This window comes from Echinops telfairi, unplaced genomic scaffold (genome assembly GCF_000313985.2).
Source record: "Echinops telfairi isolate 266 unplaced genomic scaffold, ASM31398v2 ScPeMD7_5592;HRSCAF=6446, whole genome shotgun sequence".
In the NCBI taxonomy this organism is placed as follows: Eukaryota; Metazoa; Chordata; class Mammalia; order Afrosoricida; family Tenrecidae; genus Echinops; species Echinops telfairi.
This window is the reverse complement of record NW_022109491.1, coordinates 34,236,378-34,242,643: the sequence shown is the minus strand read 5'-3', so window position 1 is coordinate 34,242,643 and position 6,266 is coordinate 34,236,378.

Here is a 6,266-nt window from a genome sequence, read left to right as displayed (position 1 = left end):
CATATCCCAATTCTGATGTTGGTGAAGAAAATTGAATAGACCACGTACTTGTGGAAGAATGAAGAAATCAACTTCAGAGGAAGTAAGCCAGAAAGCTCTCACAAATGACAGTGGTAACACTTCATCTTGCTTACTTTGGACACATTGTCAGGAGAGATCAGTCTCTGAAGGGCATCATGCCCTTTAAAGAGACTGATTGACACCATGGCTGCTGCACAAATATATAAAAAGTCATCAGGCTATTGCAGGACTATGTAAGTCTTTATTTTGTTATACATAAGGTCTCTATGAGTTGGAAGGAACTCAATGGTTATTAATAACAAGAGCATCCATATTTCCAGAGCTTATGACATGACATGCACAGTATTTTGCTATTTCCTTTGTTGATGGTTTAATAACTTGATATGTCCTCCTTGCCATACTTTCTTGTGTTAACATTTCACCGCGCTGATTTATGTTGCTTGTCTCTGTACGTAGGGCCCTGGTGGTATAGTGGGTGTGCGTTGGGCGGCTAACTGCAAGGTCAGCAATTCAAAACCCCCAGGGATGCTACATGGGAAAGACCGAAGCTTTCTTCTCTCATGCAGAATCATGAGAGTTTCAGTTTCAGAAACTCAGGGGCAGCTCTACTCTGCCCTGCAGGTGGTCTCTGAGTCATAATTGACTCTGTGGCAGTGAGTGAGACAGGGTCACTCTGAATTTGCACTGGCTTGATGGCCGTGAGGTATTTTTGTTCCTGATCATTTACCTAAAACCCTACCAAATTCAGGGCCATAAAATCATAGTGATTCTATAATGCCTTCATTCAAGGCAGAATCCCCTTAGTGACTCAACTGATGCATATCAGTAATTACTGTGAGAATAAGCATCATAGGAATTGAACTGAATATAATTAAATGCATTTTACACATCTTCAAAGAACATTAATTACAGGCTAAAGGTGAAAATATTTAGCTGAAGGGGATGTATAAAGAATCATACCTCAATGTTCCTGCAAGTTGTTAAAAAATAAATGGAAACCTGGTTTTAATGTCATCGTGTTGACTCTCCGTTGATATTTAAGTCTGTATTATTCATTTTGGAGGCCTGGTCGATCAGTAGTTAATATTTGGGGCTGCTAACTGGAAGTTTGGCAATTCAAACTCACCAGCAACTCACAGGAGGAAGATGTGGAAGTCTGCTTCTATAAGGATTGCAGCCTTGTAAAACCTTTGGGCACTTCTGTCGTGTCTTATCGAGCCACTATGAATTAGAATCCATGTCAGGGGGAACATTCATCTGAAATTCAGTGCATCCTTTGAATATATTTTGATTAGTTTATGTCTGTTATGGTTTCATTTTTTCATACTGATTCTACCAAAATGATCCATGTTTTATTTTGTTTTCAGTTAACAGTGCACCTGGATTTCAGCTTCACAGGAATGTTTGGAAGCAAATGTAATTTCAAGGCTATTCTTTGGCTAGCATATAAACTACTGTATATACTCGTGTATAAGCTGAGGTTTTCAGCATATTTTTAGTGCAGTTTTTTTGTAAACTTAGATGCCTCGGCTGATATTCTGGTTGGCTTATACTCGAGTATATACAGTAATCGTAATAATATATAATACTAGTTATGTATTATTACAAGGCATTTCCATGGCTTAATTCATACAGTTTCTTCCCAGTCTGTGATGTAGGTATTATTTGGACATTTATAATACCCATAAGTATTATTCCCATTTATAATACCCATAAGCATTTTGAAATGATATATATATTTTAAAATCTGAACTTTAAATTGTCAATACAAATATAAGGTGGCACGCTTCATTCGTCATTAAGAAAACCACAATAAATAGATAAAATACAAGGAACCAACAGTATCCACAAATGATGTTGATGATGTGAACAGCCGTTGTTTCCTAGACTGCAGCAACAAGGTAACACACAGTGAGAGCTTTGAAAAGGAGGCAATCTGGAAGCGAGCAGTCCTACGTAGGGTACTGGCCATGGTGATTCCTTCCATCGCCTCTGAAACAGAAAACTATTTCTTAACTCTTTCCTAGCATTTGTTTTTTGCCAGCAATTTTTGCCATTGTTTTATCGCTTATAGATAGATCTTCACATGGTGACTTCCTTGTACATGCAACTCTGTCTCCATGCCTGTTCTCCTCTTTTACAACACACAAATCATATAGAATTAGGGTACAAACTACTCTAGTATTCCCTAATCAACTTAACTGGAACATGTTTTTTTTTTAAGTCCCATTTCTAAGCAAGGTCATATTCACAGGTAGAAGAATTAGGTTTTTACCACATCTTTTGGGGTGATAGAATTCCATTCATAAAATGGCTCAACCAAAACTCTCAGGCACTTCTAGAGGTAGAAAAGTTGGGAAAGTCTGGAATGTTGTTTGGAAGAATCAGCTAAACACTCCGTTTTGCAATAATCTAGAGCAGAGCAGGCCAGTCCAACACCCACTGAAATGCCTTTGAATCAAAGGTAGACTTTAAAGGTTTCAAAAATGATGATAAATGTCTTGTTACAATTGACAAAAGAATAGAATTAAATAATTTTCTGAAAAGAATGGAATGGTCGAGAGAAGTCTAGATTGGGATTCATGAGAACTTCTGTGTATTCGAAGTAGCTGGAAATGATTCCTGTCAAAGTATCTTCCAGTGATGGTCCCTCTTTAGAGCAGATTGTGGACATTGTGTAAAGTTATAGAGTAAGAGAAAAACTCAGATTCTTAGAGCTATGGTTACCCACAGGGCAAAATATTTCCATGTAATATACTGTGGGGATAGCCAAGTCTCTCCCCACCCTGCCCAGTCCACTGCTGCTCCAAGGGACTAACACAGAAGGGAGATAGATAATGAGCCTTTAGATAGTTTTCTTTATCCAATTAAAATCAAACTAATAAATCTACTGGTGCCCAGTTGATTTTGACTCATAGTGACCAATCAGTGACTCTGTTAGTTATCTTGGGGTTATTGTATTTAAAATATAGGTATTTGCTTATAAAGGAAAATTAGATACAAACTTTAAAAAATAATAATTTTATTGGGGGCTCTTACAGCTCTTATAATAGTCCATCATCGATTGTATCAAGCATATTTGTGCATATCGCCATCATCATTTCCAAAACAATTTCAACTTGAGCCCTACTCAAAAACCTTTAATTGAGGTGAAAATTAGGACATTTAGGGGTCAAGATGGTAATGTCTTTGCAAATTTAAAATTTCCCACACCAGTTATGTCAGGAATGCTCAACTTTATATCCTACTCTATAGAAATGCTACTATGTGATTAAATAGAGGAATGCAAGATGTAAAGTTGTTCAAGGTAGCATTAGAGACAGTATTTATTGGGAATAGTAAATAATTTAAATGGAATATTAAACCTTTAGACACAGTAACAGGGTTAATACATTCTTAGGCTTACGGGTGAGGGAGTAGGGGCTAAATGGGGAGCTAATGAGTGCAAGAATGAACAATATAGTCTGCAGTTGCTTGTTCTTGCACAACTAGGTTTAAGGTATTTAAACCATTGAATTGTATGATATTTGAATTATATGTCAACAAAGTACATTCATATACAAAGATGCAATAAATTAAAAATATAATCCTTGTCTTCCCACATTACTATAGTGCTATGGCTGGACATCTGATGTAATGTGGTTCAATGAGACATAAGAAGGTGGTTATTAGATACTTTTTGAACATGTGCTTTCCTTGCTGATCCTTTCTTTGCTGTCCTATCTTCAAGGACCTGCTATATGAAGCTAGGGAAAGTTCATCTGGTTGTAATGAAGCAACAGGCAAGAGGTAAAATGCTATATGCTCTCCAAGGTCTAGTAACAAGAAGGAAGAACCTGAGAGGACATTGAGAACACTTCTGTTCTACGCTGAGGCTTCTTGTGTTAGAAAGGAGCGCTAGTGGCAGAATGGGTTGTGGGTTGGGTTGTTAACCATAAGATTAGGTGTTCTACCCACTATTCTCTCCCATAGAGATTTACAGCCTCATCAAAGAATGAATAATCATATCATTGTGAATGAGGGGGAGGGCAGAGTGGGGACTCAAAGCCCATCTGGAGGCAACTGGACATCCCCTTATAGAAGGGCCACAGGGAGAAGATGAGTCAGTCAGGGTGCAGTGTAACAATGATGAAACATACAACTTTCCTCTAGTTCGCTAATGCTTCCTCCCCAACACTATCATGATCCCAATTCTACCACACAAATCCAGCTAGACCAGAGGATCTACACTGGTACAGATAGGAACTGGAAACACAGGGAATCCAGGACAGATGACCCCTTCAGGACCAGTGGTGAGAGTGGCGATACTGGGAGGGTGGAGGGAAGTTGGAGTAGACAGGAAGAACCGATTACAAGGATCTCTATATAACCTCCTCCCTGGGGGATGGGACAACAGAAAAGTGGGTGAAGGGAAATGTCGGACAGTGTAAGACATGACAAAATAATAATTTATAAATTATCAAGGGTTCATGGGGGGGAAGCGGCAAGGAGGGGATGAGGAGCTGATATTAAGGGCTCAAGTAGAGAGCAAATGTTTTGAGAATAATGATAGCAGCATATGTACAAATGTGCTTGACACAATGCATGGATGTATGGATTGGGATAAGAGCTGTATGAGCCCCCAATAAAATGATATATATAAGAAAGATTTACAGCCTCAGAAACCATAAGGAACCATTCTATTCTGTCCCGTGAGTCAGAATTGACTCAATTGTAGCTGTTTTGGATTTGTTATGTTGGAAGATTCTGGTTCAAAGTAACAGGGTTGGTTTCTGTTACATGAAGCTCTGTAAGGTTTCTTCATAACAAACTTACGAAATGAAATTTTTTAAATTCACAGTAGAAATATGGATGCAAACAAACAAAAAATAACAATAGAGCAAAAGCAGGAAAGAGTTTAGTATTATGAGGTGGTAAAGACTTCGATGAGAAGAATGTTGAAGAATTTACCAGCATATTTAAAAATCCTGTTTTTTCATGGAATTTCCTGTTTTCTGACCCAGCAGACTACAAGAGAACTTCTCACTTAGGTTTCCAGTGCTACAACCCTTATGGCACTAGACTATCACATCTTTTTGCCAGGCAATAGCGTCTGGGTGCAAATTCCTGATCGTTTGATTATCAGCCAAGCACTGCACTACCAAGACCCTTGACACCTCAGCATAAAGAAAACAAAACTTCTTATAATTTCAAGAATAAGCACCATCATGATAAACATACAAAAAATGATGTTGTCAAGGACTTTATTTTACATGAATCCACAATCAACACTTGTGGAAGCAGCACTCAAAAATATCAAATCATGTTGTCCATTTGCCTATTTGATGGCTAAAGAGTTCCTGAAACTGCTAAAAAGCACAGATGTTAATTTGAGGATTGAAGTGCCCCTAAACCAAACCAAGCCTTTCCAGTGGCTTCAAATGCCTGCACAACTTCGACAAGGAATCAGGAAGACCAAAAATAGGATGACTGCATTTGAATGATGGTGTTGGTAAAAATTATGTTATATAACACGGGCTGCTGGAAGAACAAGCAAATAGGTCCCCGAATACGTATGATTAGAGGGGTCCTTCGCAGTGAGGATGGAGAGAACATCTCACATTCAAATTATCAGGAGGGGTCGGACCCCGGAGAAGGACATCATGCCGGATACAGTAGGCAGAGGAACACTCTCAATGCGATGGACTTAGCAAACACACTGCCTCGGGTATGGCAAAGATTTTAAGCAGCAGTTCTCAACCTGTGGGTCATGACCCCTTTTGAGGTTGAAAGCCCCCTTTACAGGGGTCCCCTAAGGCCATGGGAAAACACATATTTCCAATGGTCTTAGGAGCTGAGACACCGCTTCTCTATCCATGTCCAGGTGGGTCCACCCACATGTAGATACGCATGAAGACTGTTACTCATGGTTCAAGACAAAATTTCATTTATTTGTAATTAGAAATAAATATTTCACAATATATAATTACATATTGTTTTGTGATTAATCACTATGCTTTAATTATGTTCAATTTGTAATAATGAAAGTGCATCCTGTATATCAGATATTTACATGGCAATTCATAATTGTAGCAAAATCACAGTGATGAAGTAGCAACAAAAATCATTTTATGGTTGGGGGTCACCACAACATGAGGAACTGTATTAAAGGGTCGCAGTATTAAGAAGGTTGAGAACAACTGCTATAGAGCATTGTTCTGCTGTGACACATAGTTGGAATTACCTTGATGGCAACTGGTTTGCTT